Raw genomic sequence first — 12,900 nt, forward strand, 5'->3', positions numbered from 1 at the left:
TCGGGAGTAAGGGAATCGGGAGGAATAGCCCCCCGACGGGCATAATCATCATACATGGGGTAAAGGCCCCTTCCTAGGTTCCTCTCAATAAGACCAACCCTCCCATCTAGGGTGCTTAACCTAGAGTCTAGGTTTTGCATCATGCCCTCTACCCTTCCTTGCCCCGTCTCAATACGGTCTAGTTGGCTCCTAAAAGCCGAAAAGTCATATGGGGCATTTGGGTCGACATTGTAATCGACCGAGGAAGTTGGCATTGTAGGCATGCCGTAGGTGAAAGGTGGGGGTGGTGTGTAGTGAGGTGAATGGTGAATGGGGGATTGGTGAGGTTGTGGTGAGGGGTGAGGTGGTTGAACCGCACCTTGACCATCTATCTCGAAAGTATAAGAGGGCTTCCCCCTCTCAAATTTGGTCAAGGCGGGGTTGGGTAAGGTAAACGCTTGGTCTCTCCTACCCGATTGTCGGTGGACAATCCACCAAGTATCATTCCCCACCGGTTGTACCCAATTCAAACTCCCAAAATAAGGTAGGTCCATTAGGTTCGATCCCACAACTTTTCTATGGCCATCGGGGTTCCAACCTAAATGCTTCCTAGCTATATGGGTCACTAACCCTCCAAAGTAAATAGGCGCTCTAGACCTACTAGCTTCGGCCGCATTGGCCGCCCTTTGAAAATGGTTGGCTATCCTATGGGGTAAATTTAATTTTTCAGCATTAGGGATTATAAAGGAAGCCAACAATTCCAATTCATCCCTCCGAACATTTGCCGGTTCATGCCTCCCAAAAATAGTGAGGCCGGCAAATCTTTGCCAAAGTTTGGGGACGGGGTGTTGAATCCACGTCCCTTTGGCATGTTGGAGGTTTACCAAATCCTCCCCTGTTAACCTCTTATAGACCACGGCGGTGTGGTCTTGAGAAGGTTCAATAGGCTTGTCCGATTTCAAGTCAAACAGTTTACCAAAATCCTTTAGAGTTAATCTCACATTATTGTTCAACAATCGAAATTGGACGTGAGTGATAAGTGCATTCATTTTGATAACATTAAAACTTGATATAAATTCCAATGTTAAATAATCATAAGTATCGTGACACATTTGAAAAAAACCACTCATGCCTATGCCCTTAAACAATTTTTCCACATATTTGTCAAGACCTAGCCTAGCTAAAGTAGGATGATGTATGAAACGGGTAGAAATTACCTGACGATCGATGAGGTTGATCATCCGAACCCGTTGCTCCTCTGAAACGATTACAACTTCCTCCCATCCCGGAATTTGAAGGTCCGGGTTGATTGCTGGTTGTGCCGCACTAGAGCTCTCACCCCTTTGATTTCTTGAACGCTTGGAGGCCATTGTCGTTGAAAATAGTAGAAAATTTCAGATTTCTCTCTCTTAGGGTTTGAGAAAAAATGGAGGGAAAATTGGGGAAAATTAGTATAGAATGTAGAGGAAGGTGAAGGGAGATGAAATATGTAAAAATTTTTGATTTTGGATGGAGGAATTGGAGGGGATCTTAGATTGAAGTGAAAGTTTAAGGTTTGAAAATGGAGGTTTTAGAGAGAGAAAGTGAATGAAGAAGAAGAAATAAGGAGGAAATGAGGGAAAAAAAGAAGAGAAAAGAGAGTTATGGAGAGTCGTCCTGATGGCGCGCCCGATCGGGCGTGCCTCGCCCGATCGGGCGAAGATGTCATCTTCCAAAATTCAAGTTGCGCGCCCGATCGGGCGAACTCCGCCCGATCGGGCGCGCACGCGAACGATTTTTCGCCCTGTTCTCGCCCGATCGGGCGAGTTTCGCCCGACATTTCTTTTTCTTTTACTCGATTTTCCAAAAATTTTGCCCGATCGAGCGAAAATAACACCTGAATCCACTTAGCTTGCGCGCCCAATCGGGCGAAGGTCGCCCGATCGGGCGGAATTTGCTTCGATTTTTAGCTCACTTTCGCGCCCGATCGGGCAATGTCGCCCGATCGGGCGTATTTGGCCCTGAATTCTGGATCACTTGCGCGCCCGATCGGGCCCGAGAGTGCCTGTTTCCTCCGCTTCTGTTTCTTCTTCAAAATTTCTCTAAGTCTTTATACTATGTGAAATTCATCCCTATACAAAAACACTTAAAACCGGTGAAAATAATAAAAAAAAAAAAAGAAATCTAGACTATAAAGCATGAAATACGGGTTGCCTCCCGCAAAGCGCTGGTTTATCTAGGTCCCGCACGACCTTCTCACCACCTTGAAACTCATGTTGAGAGTGGAGTTAGGAGAGTCTCCTCCACATCTCTGATGGTAGCACCTTCACGATACACTTTCAACCTTTGGCCGTTCACCTTGAATTCTTCACCTTTGTCATTCACCAACTCTACCGAACCAAATTTGTTTACCTTTGTGACAGTGAAGGGACCGGACCACCCAGACTTCAACTTTCCTGGGAAAATCTTCAATCTAGAATTAAAGAGAAGAACCTTATCGCCCGGTGCAAACTCTCTTGGTAGGATCCTCTTGTCATGCCACTTCTTGGTCTTCTCCTTGTAGATCCGCGCACTATCATATGCCGACAATCTAAACTCATCCAACTCGTTGAGTTGGAGGAGTCTCTTCTTACCCGCGGCCGTAGAATCCATATTAAGCTCTTTGATCGCCCAAAAAGCTTTGTACTCCAATTCGACGGGAAGATGACATGCCTTACCATAAACCAATCTATAAGGTGAAGTACCGATTGGTGTTTTAAATGCAGTCCGGTATGCCCAAAGTGTGTCATCAAGCTTCATACTCCAATCTTTTCTTGACTTGGCTACTACCTTTTCTAGAATCGCCTTGATTTCCCTATTAGAGACCTCAACTTGACCACTAGTTTGAGGGTGGTAACTAAGCCCTGTTCTGTGATGTACGCCATACTTCTTGAGGAGGTTATCCAATTGTCTTTCATGGAAGTGGGTACCCCCATCACTAATAATAGCTCGTGGAACACCAAACCTGGGAAATATAATCTTCTTGAAGAGCTTAATGACTATTTTGGAATCATTCGTTGGTGAAGCCATGGCTTCAACCCACTTGGACACATAATCGACGGCTACAAGTATGTAACAATTCCCATTGGAAGATGGGAACGGCCCCATATAATCGATACCCCAAACATCGAATATTTCAACTTCTAGGATGCCAGTTTGGGGCATCTCATGCCTCCGCGAAATGTTGCCAGTCCTCTGGCAAGAGTCACAAGCCTGCACAAAAGTGTTAGCGTCTTTAAACATAGTAGGCCAAAAGAAGCCTGACTCATTAATCTTGGCCACCGTTTTAGTGGGGCCATGATGTCCACCATAGGGCGAAGTATGACATCTGGTAAGGACGCCGTGAACCTCCCATTCGGGAACACACCTGCGAAATAATCCATCTGCACACTCACGAAACAAAAAAGGGTCATCCCAAAAATAATGTTTAACATCATAGAGGAATTTCTTCTTCTGTTGGTAGGACAAGTCAGGAGGTAGAGTACCACCCACTATATAATTAGCAAAATCGACGTACCAGGGGTGATGCTCTACAACTGCATACAGGTTATCGTCAGGGAAAGAATCATCTATAGGGAAAGAATCCTTACCCTCATCATACCTGATACGTGACAAGTGGTCTGCCACAACGTTCTCTGCTCCTTTTTTATCTTTTATTTCAATGTTGAAATCTTGGAGCAAGAGAACCCAACGGAGTAGCCTTGGCTTTGATTCCGCCTTGGCTATCAAATATTTTAATGCTGCATGATCAGTAAAAACAATAACTTTAGAACCAACTAGATATGATCTAAATTTCTCTAAAGCATATATAACAGCAAGAAACTCCTTTTCTGTGGTGGCATAGTTGACTTGGGCTTCATCTAAGGTTTTGCTAGCACAATAAATAGCATGCAAAACCTTATCCTTCCTCTGTCCGAGCACGGCTCCTAGGGCAAAGTCACTTGCATCACACATGATCTCGAAAGGGAGGTTCCAATCGGGAGCACATATGATGGGTGCCGATATCAAAGCCTGCTTAATCCTGTTGAAAGCCTCAAGACACTCGTCAGTAAAAATAAATGGGGCATCCTTGAGCAAAAGCTGTGTCAGTGGTTTAGCAATTTTAGAAAAGTCTTTGATAAAGCGGCGATAAAACCCCGCATGACCCAAGAAGCTTCTAACTCCCTTGACATTAACTGGGGGAGGTAATTGCTCAATCACAGATATTTTAGCTTTATCTACCTGTATGCCCTTATCAGATATAATATGACCAAGGACTACTCCCTCTGTCACCATAAAGTGACATTTCTCCCAATTAAGCACTAAGTTGCACTCCTCACATCTTTTCAGAATTTTAGCGAGATTAATTAAACATGAATCAAAAGAAGAACCATATACGCTAAAATCATCCATAAAGACCTCCATAATAGACTCTATGAAATCAGAAAAAATGCTCATCATGCAACGCTGAAAGGTAGCAGGTGCATTACATAAACCAAAAGGCATTCTACGATATGCAAAAGTGCCATAAGGGCATGTAAAGGTGGTCTTTTCCTGATCTTCAGGGTGAATCGGAATTTGGAAAAATCCCGAATACCCGTCTAAATAGCAAAAGAATTTGTGATTAGCTAACCTCTCAAGCATTTGATCAATAAAGGGGAGGGGGAAATGATCCTTTTTAGTGGCGATATTAAGTCTACGATAGTCTATGCACATACGCCACCCTGTTACAGTTCTGGTGGGTATTAATTCATTTTTATCATTGGTTATCACAGTCATCCCACCCTTCTTCGGTACTACCTGCACAGGACTTACCCACTTGGAGTTAGAAATAGGATAGATGATACCTGCATCGAGTAATTTCATCACCTCTTTCTTGACTACTTCCTGCATGTTTGGATTTAATCTTCGTTGGGGTTGAATGCAGGGCTTATAATTTTCCTCAAGATGAATCCTGTGCATACAAAAATCAGGGCTAATACCCTTAAGATCATCAATACTGTACCCTATATCCTTCTTATGGGTTTTGAGAACCCCTAGAAGTTGGGAAGATTGTAGGTCAGTGAGTGCAGTACTGATGATCACGGGGTGTAGTTCCTGCTCATCTAGAAAAACATATTTTAAATGAGAAGGGAGAGGTTTTAGCTCAGGTTTCTTGACCTCTGCAGGTTTTGATTCCTGAACTAAATTTACTACCTTCATTGTCTCCTTGGGGCTTAACTCTTCTAAGGAAAGAGCTTTTTCAATATTTTGTACCTCATTACCCCAAATGCTTGCATTATCGCTGGATAAATTCCCGCAGAGAACTTCCTCCAAGGGATCCTTAGCAAGAACCTGTGGCAAGCTATCAACACAAATATTGTCCATTATATCAATTGTATCAATATAACAACAATTTTCCTCCAACATAGGCCCTTTCAAAACCTTCCCTAAATTAAAGGTAACATTATCGTCGCCTACAGAAAGGGTCAGTTTACCATTTTTCACATCAATAATAGCTCCTGCAGTGTGGAGGAAAGGCCTACCTAATATAATGGGTATTTGTGTGTCCTCTGCCATATCTAAAACAACAAAATCAACTGGAATGAAAAATTTACCAACTCTGACAGGTACGTCCTCTAAAATTCCCAAGGGATATTTTACCGAACGATCTGCCATTTGTAAAGTTATATTAGTAATTTTTAATTCCCCCATATTTAATTTAGCACATATAGATGATGGCATGACACTGACACTAGCACCCAGATCACATAAAGCCTTATCAATAAAAACATTCCCAATGTGACAAGGGATAGAAAAACTACCGGGATCCTTTAATTTAGGAGGTGATTTATTTTGCAAATAAGCGCTACACTCCTCTGTGAAAGCTACAGTTTCTACTTCATTAAAGGCCCTTTTTCTAGTCAGAATGTCTTTCATGAATTTAGCATAAGCAGGTACTTGAGTGATTAAATCAGTGAAAGGGACTGTTACCTGCAGGTTTTTCACGACCTCTAAAAACTTACCGAATTGTTTATCAAGCTTACTCTTCAGTTGTCTATTAGGGAATGGAAGCTTGATAACTGGGCTCTGCACAACTCCTCCCTTATCCTGCAATTTACCCTGCACAGAAACATTGGTAGGGTTAGTGTCTTTTTGTAGCCCTGCAGGGCTAGCAGAATTACCGTTTGATGTAGAGGAATCTAGATTAGAAACTGGTCCATCTTCCTGTGGCATAGGAGGTCCATCATAATGGGAACCGCTCCTTAGAGTGATTGCATTAGCATGATCTGTAGGATGGATAGGCTGTGACGGTAGAGCTCCCTGCTGACGGGATTGTAGGGTAGATGAAAGTTGTGCAATTTGATTGTCCATGATTTTATTGTGGGCTAAGATGGAATCTATTTGCGCATCCCTACTCTCCACGTGCTTTTGCATATTAGCTAGCATCGCTCTAATTTCTGTCATGGCAGGGTCGGAAGATGATGAGGGTGATACTTGGCTTTTCTGGCCGGCATTAGGATGATAATATTTTTGCTGTGGTGGGGGTTGCTGTTGTGGTTGTTGTGGAGGTGGAGGGTTTTGTACATTGGTACTCCGGTATGAAAGGTAAGGATGATTTTTATAACCGGCATTGTAGGAATTGGAATAGGGGTTATTTTGCCTATAGGTTTGAAAGGCATTAACCTGTTCCATAGAGCTCCTACAATCTTGCTCCCAATGACCTACAATTCCACAATTTTCACAAAAAGCTTCATGGTTAGCAACAGCAGAAACATTAGCTACAGAGTTAGGAGTAGTAGTAAGATTATCTAATTTTTGACAAATAGAAGTTAATTGAGCTTGCAAAAAGGATACAGAATCGACATTATGTTTCCCCTTATTTGCAAACCCCCTCGGATTCCCATATTGGGAATTGTGTATTGCCATGTCCTCGATAACCTGTCCTGCATCATCCACATTTAAATTCATAAATCTCCCACTAGCTGCCGAATCTAGTACTGATCTGGAAGAATTTCCAAGTCCATTATAGAATGCTTGGATCAATTGCCATTGTGCTAGATTGTGGTGGGGGCACTCTCTCTGTAGATCCTTGAACCTCTCCCAAGCCTCATATAGTGTTTCGTCGGCCTCTTGAGCGAAGTTCTAAATAGCACTTCTTAGCACCGCTGTTCTCTCTGCAGGATAATATTTATTATAAAAGTTCAAAGCAAGAATTTCCCAGTCAGTAATACCAAGTGCAGTTCTATTCAAACCATTAAACCATAATTTTGCTTTGCCACATAAAGAAAAGGGAAAAAGAATCTCCCTGATTTGGTCCTGCGTAACCCCGGCTTGTCTAATGGTGTTACAATATTGGCAGAAATCTGCGATGTGAAGATTAGGATCTTCACCCTTAGCTCCGCTGAACTGCTTCCTCTCTATCATAGTGATAAATTGGGGCTTGATCTCAAATTGAACTCCATCTAGAGCCGGAGTAGGAGTAAGGTGCGGGAAATCTGTGAGCTTCGGTTGCGAATAATCACTGAGTTTCTTCTGGGCCGTCATCTCTGATTCCAAATCTGAAGGAATATCTGTATCACTAGAATCAGTGGGAGGATCTCTTCGATCGTTGTCCTCCTCAGAACCCGCCAGAATTTGTCTGTAGAGTCTCCTTTGCCTATGAAAAGAACGCTCGATCTCAGGATCAAAAGGGATGTCACCTGATCTAGAACACCTGGGCATAAACAAAGAACTAAAGACAAATATGAGATTTGCCTCAAAGAACTAATGTTCTCTGAGGCAAGAGGGGGGGATAATCTAGACTACAAAAATATAATCAGAAAATAAAAATAAAACCGTTTCCCCGGCAACGGCGCCAAATTTTGACAGGGTAAAGTCGTATCCCCTAATCAAAAGTAATTGCCTAAATCACTAACTAAGGTAGATAGGGAAGTAGGGTCGAACTCCACAGGGAAACAGGTCTTTTTAATTCTAATTAATTAATATAATCTAAATTATCCAAGTAACTAATATTTTGAATGTGAATTCTATATTACGAAGAATGAGTTTAGGGAGAAAAGAATCAATAATAAGGAAACCTAGGATCACAGGTTCACCAATAATTAATATTCCGGGATAGAATGAAGTAATTAATAATTAACAATGCATAGATAATATGATTAACAGGCTCTCGCAATTTATTAACCAACATAGATCTAACAGGCTCTCGCAATTTATTAAACCTAAGTTCCTATTAAAAATAGCCTTTAATATTAAATCAACATCTGCTCGATTCATCAATTCAATATTGCTAAACATTCACAACCAAATTACATCTGCTCGATTCATATTCTAATTGCAAAGAGTTAAAACAATTCAATAGGAAATTATCATGCAATATCAACAATCAACAATAACAAGCTATCCCTTCATATTAATTATGGATCCCCTTAAACCCTAGAATTAAACTACTCACTAATCATCATAACTAATCCAATCAAATAAACAATTAAAAACATAAACAAGAAAATAATTAAGATAGCTGAAATTAAAAAGGGAAGAAATTGTACCAAACTAAATATGGAATTAATGAAGGAATTAAGAACAAGAGTTAGAGAGAATTTAAGAGAGAGAAAAATACTAAGTAGAGAGAGAAAGTCTAAGAAGAGCCAGGTCCGTAAATAATCCGTACAAAACTTATATATACTTCCCCTAAAACAAGAATTAACTAAACTAAATCAGTCACTAGGAAAAACACGCGCCCGATCGGGCGAAGGGGCGCCCGATCGGGCCCGCCTTTTTTCCTATGCCCAGTCTAAAGTGCCGCGCCCGATCGAGCTCACGCTCACCCGATCGGGCGCGCCTTTCTTGATAGCCTTCATGCGCGCAACCGCCCGATCGGGCGTATGCTTGCCCGATCGGGCCCGGTCTTCATCTTCGAGGCTTGGACTTCGATTGGGCTAGATTTCTCGGCCCAATCCATATTTCCTCCCGGGTCTCGAATACATGGTCCAATTGCCTCGTGATCCAAATAACCGAGCCCTTTATCACCGGCTCGATGGCTCTAGCCAGCCTTGGGCTCCAAAAGTGGTCGTGTTCCTCCAATGCTCGTAGTCGCTTCATAAAAATCCCGGGAAAATACTCCAAAGGTGTAATTCCCTGCAAAACTTAACCAAAACTACGAAAACACTAGAAAACACATATTAGTAATAAAAGTGGCCCCAAAAGGCCAAAAACACTACTAATATGACCGAGGGACGGGGGTAAAATACTATATAAAATAGACATATCAACAACCATCCTTCTTCTTCGTCTTCTAAGCACGAAAATACTACCAACAATATAAGCCAAGTTGATCTCAATGAAGTATTAGCTCTTGATGCTCCATTGCCCAAGAAAAGGAGAACTTACACTCCTTTAGGAATAACTTATGATGCGGCCTTTGATCGCCTCTATGGTCAAGGTTTGATCGCACCTATCGAGCCATTTCTAGAGCTAAAACTTGAAGAAAGGAGAGTCAAATGGAATCCCAATGCCCATTGCAAGTACCATCAAGGAAGGGGTCACTCTACAGAACATTGTTGGAATTTGAAGGACGTCATTCAAGACTTGGTGGATGCAAACAAACTTCCTGTCCCTCCAAGCGGCAAGAAGTAATGAACACAAGGCACACAACAGATCCTTCATGCAAGATTTCATTAATTCTTTTTTTTTCTTTTTTTTCTTTTTTTTATCATTCATCTCCATTCCCCAATTCATGTCTAGCATAGATTTTCCATTTTGAATTTCTATATGTTTCATGTTTTTCATTCACCTTTTCTATTAATTAATAAAATGAGCATATTTCCTTTACATCTCGATAATAGCATTTTTCATTCACTCATTCAGAAAAAAATAAAAAAAAAAAGAAAAAATCAGTTGCCAAACCGAACACAAGGTATACCAATGATTTAAGCTACCTTTGCAACCCATTCATTCCCCATTAACCACTCAATCACATATTTATTTCTTCATCAACTACTTTGAGCCTCGACTAACGATTGGCCTTGTTTATTCAAACCACTTCACTTAACCCTGGGATGGGAAGATGTGCAATTTGTGTAACATTCAGAAAGAAAGTTAAAAAAAAAGGAAAAAAAAAGGTAAATAAAAAAATGTCTAAAGGCAAGTGTTCCAATGTCTTCGATATGAACACGTCTCAAATTGCGTCTCTCATTGAGTGCTTGGTACCGTGCCTGAGAAACATGAATGCTAAGTGAGTGATGGACCGCATGATTCGAGATTGTATATATTGATTCAAAAGAATAAAAAAATAGAAAATAAATTAAAATAAAAAAATATATGAAAAATAAAACTTGCAAAGTCCAAATTTTCAAATACACAATTGTATATCTTGTGGGCTTCGCTCGGGTCTTGAGCCTTTTACCCCTTTCTTCCTTAAACCATCAGTTTAACCACATTACAACACTTGAAAGACCTCTTTGAGGTGTACACACACTTGTGCAAAGTTCGGTAGAGCTACGTTTGGCCTAATTCCTAGCAGATACGTAGGCAACCTCACATTGAGGTGCGGCCACATTCATATGCATGACCGAGTCAAAGAATATCCAATGCTTATCCCTATGACCCTATCCATCTAGAGCTAGACTTGGGGGCTTGAACCCACATCATTTAGCCTACCTAGCCTAAAGAGTCACCATCTCGACTCTTCTCACATCTACACTACTACAAAAACTAGAATAAGAAACGCAAGATATAGAACGGTTAACTTAGATATGTGTTCTCTAGGATTATATAGAACGCCTATCTTATTTAACAATTCTATTTGATTTATATTTTTATTTTATTAAATTGTGATTTTATTATATAGAACGAATTTATTTGTTAACCGTTCTATTTGACACATCTAAATTTTACACTTACAATATAGATCGCCCCTCCTAGTTAACCGTTCTATATGTTTAACATTATTTTTTAAGAATAAAATAAAAATAAAAAATCTAACCTACCAAGAGGCCCATAATTCTAACCCTAACTCCTCCTTCCTTTTAAGATAGCCGTCATTCATTTCCTCATCCTCTCAAGCACTTCTTCCCTCCTTTGAAACCCCTACTCCTTTCTCATCTTCTACCTTCATCCCTCAAAGTCCGATCCTAGTAACTCCGGCTGACGTCCAATTAACCTCTTCTCCGTCGTCTTCTTCCTATATTAACAACTATCCTATTTGTCACATCACTTTGTTTCCAACCCCAACTCCGATTAAAATCTCGATTTTTCTCTGTTTATGCAGTAGGGGTCTTGATGCAGTATGGTGCTCTGTTTTAAGGTAGGTGGTGGCTAAGATTGAATTGATTGGTGGGTCGTTTAAGGTGGTTGGAGGTGTGCGAATTATGAAGTGCATTTTAATTCTAAATTATTAATTTTAGGTCTATAACTTTCATCAATTGATTTTTATGTTATGATTTGGATTATAATTTTTGATTTTTCATCTTTGATTTGTGGGTGTTTGGTGCGGCTTCACTATTTGTGTGCACTATTGGTGGAGGTGCTGCGGTGTTGAGGTTGCTGGAGACGTTGCGGTGCTCAATGTTGGTGGAGATCAGATGGTGCAATGGTCAAGGTTGGTGGAGGCGCTGCTAGTGGTTCAATTTGGGGGAAGCGCTGCTGGTGCTTCAGGTTGTTGAAGCTCCGCTGCGGTTGAATTGGATTATTAAGGTGGAGGTGGTTAGAATTTCATTGGCAATTCAAGTTGCACTTCTAAAGTTGTTAGCAGTTTAGCACATTGATAATTATTAAGTTGGTATAGAATTGTAACAAAATAAACTTGAAGAGTTGAGATGTAATTACTACGTATTTGAATATCAAGGATACTCCGTAATAAAATTTATTCTTATTTTGATATTTGACTTTTACAATTTCAATTCTATTTGATTTGATTTATTAATTAATGGTGTTGATTAGCATATATATGCAACCTCTGTGATGCAATATTAATATTTTTTTTTAAAAAAAATCGACAAAGAGAACGGTTATCTTATATAACCGTTCTCTTTTATTCATTTTATGTAAACATATAAAATAGGAAAGAGAACAATTATCTCTTGGATATAGAACGCCTCTTGTACCCGCTCTATTTTCCCTTGCATATAGAACGCCTCTTGTACCCGTTCTGTAAACTTTACACATCACTTAGCAGAAGAACGCCTTTGAGGCGTTCTATAAGGCTAATTTTAACAGTTCTATCTCTTCTCACATCTATTTCCCTCACCATAACCTTTGCAGCCTCACCTTAGTATCACTTTCACACACTTCTTTCACACATACATAGCCATAATATCTTTCCCTTAGGAACCCTTTATCATGAAATCTTGTTTCCCTACCGCGCATGCCTCATCATCTTTGAAGACAACATTCATTAGAAGAAACGTTATATACTTGATTAGTTTCCTGACCTGAGCAATATTCATTGTTTCACGCATCGCATAATGTGCTTAGTACCATTTATATATAATTATTATTTATGATTATTATGTTGCTTGATGCTTATTTATTTATTGCTTGATCACGCCTTTTTATGCATTAATATTCAACCAACATAGATAAATAGGTTTAGGGTTAACCTATTGATTGTATGTTAATTAGAAAGCGCACATGAATACGATCAGAATAAAGTAGAGACCTATTATTAGGGCAGGTTCAATCTCTTTTAGGTTGGATTTGTACCTTCATCCCCGAACCCTTATTTGGTTCAAGACTTTATGGAGTTGACGATCTCTTGGGTCGTTAAGGGGTGTAACCTTCACCTCGTGAACGGTTTACAAGTTCCTAAAACTTGTTGGCGACTCTTTTGCTCTATCTTCTTTCCCTTTGGACGCCACCGTACTTTAGTGTATGATCACAGTGGGGTTCAAGCTAGGGGTTAACGCTTGAAATTATTCCCTACACTCATGAAATAGATGAATA

General features: G+C 40.3%; 1 non-coding gene across 1 annotated transcript; it reads left to right on the forward strand.

Moving 5' to 3' along the window:
* Positions 1–7,015: 7,015 nt before the first annotated feature.
* Positions 7,016–7,122, forward strand: LOC145557172 (small nucleolar RNA R71). The gene has a single exon (XR_014092223.1). It is a non-coding gene; the product is annotated as a small nucleolar RNA R71 (small nucleolar RNA).
* The last annotated feature ends 5,778 nt before the right edge of the window (positions 7,123–12,900 follow it).

Source organism: Chenopodium album, chromosome 8 (genome assembly GCF_948465745.1).
Source record: "Chenopodium album chromosome 8, dcCheAlbu1.1, whole genome shotgun sequence".
Classification (NCBI taxonomy): domain Eukaryota; kingdom Viridiplantae; phylum Streptophyta; class Magnoliopsida; order Caryophyllales; family Amaranthaceae; genus Chenopodium; species Chenopodium album.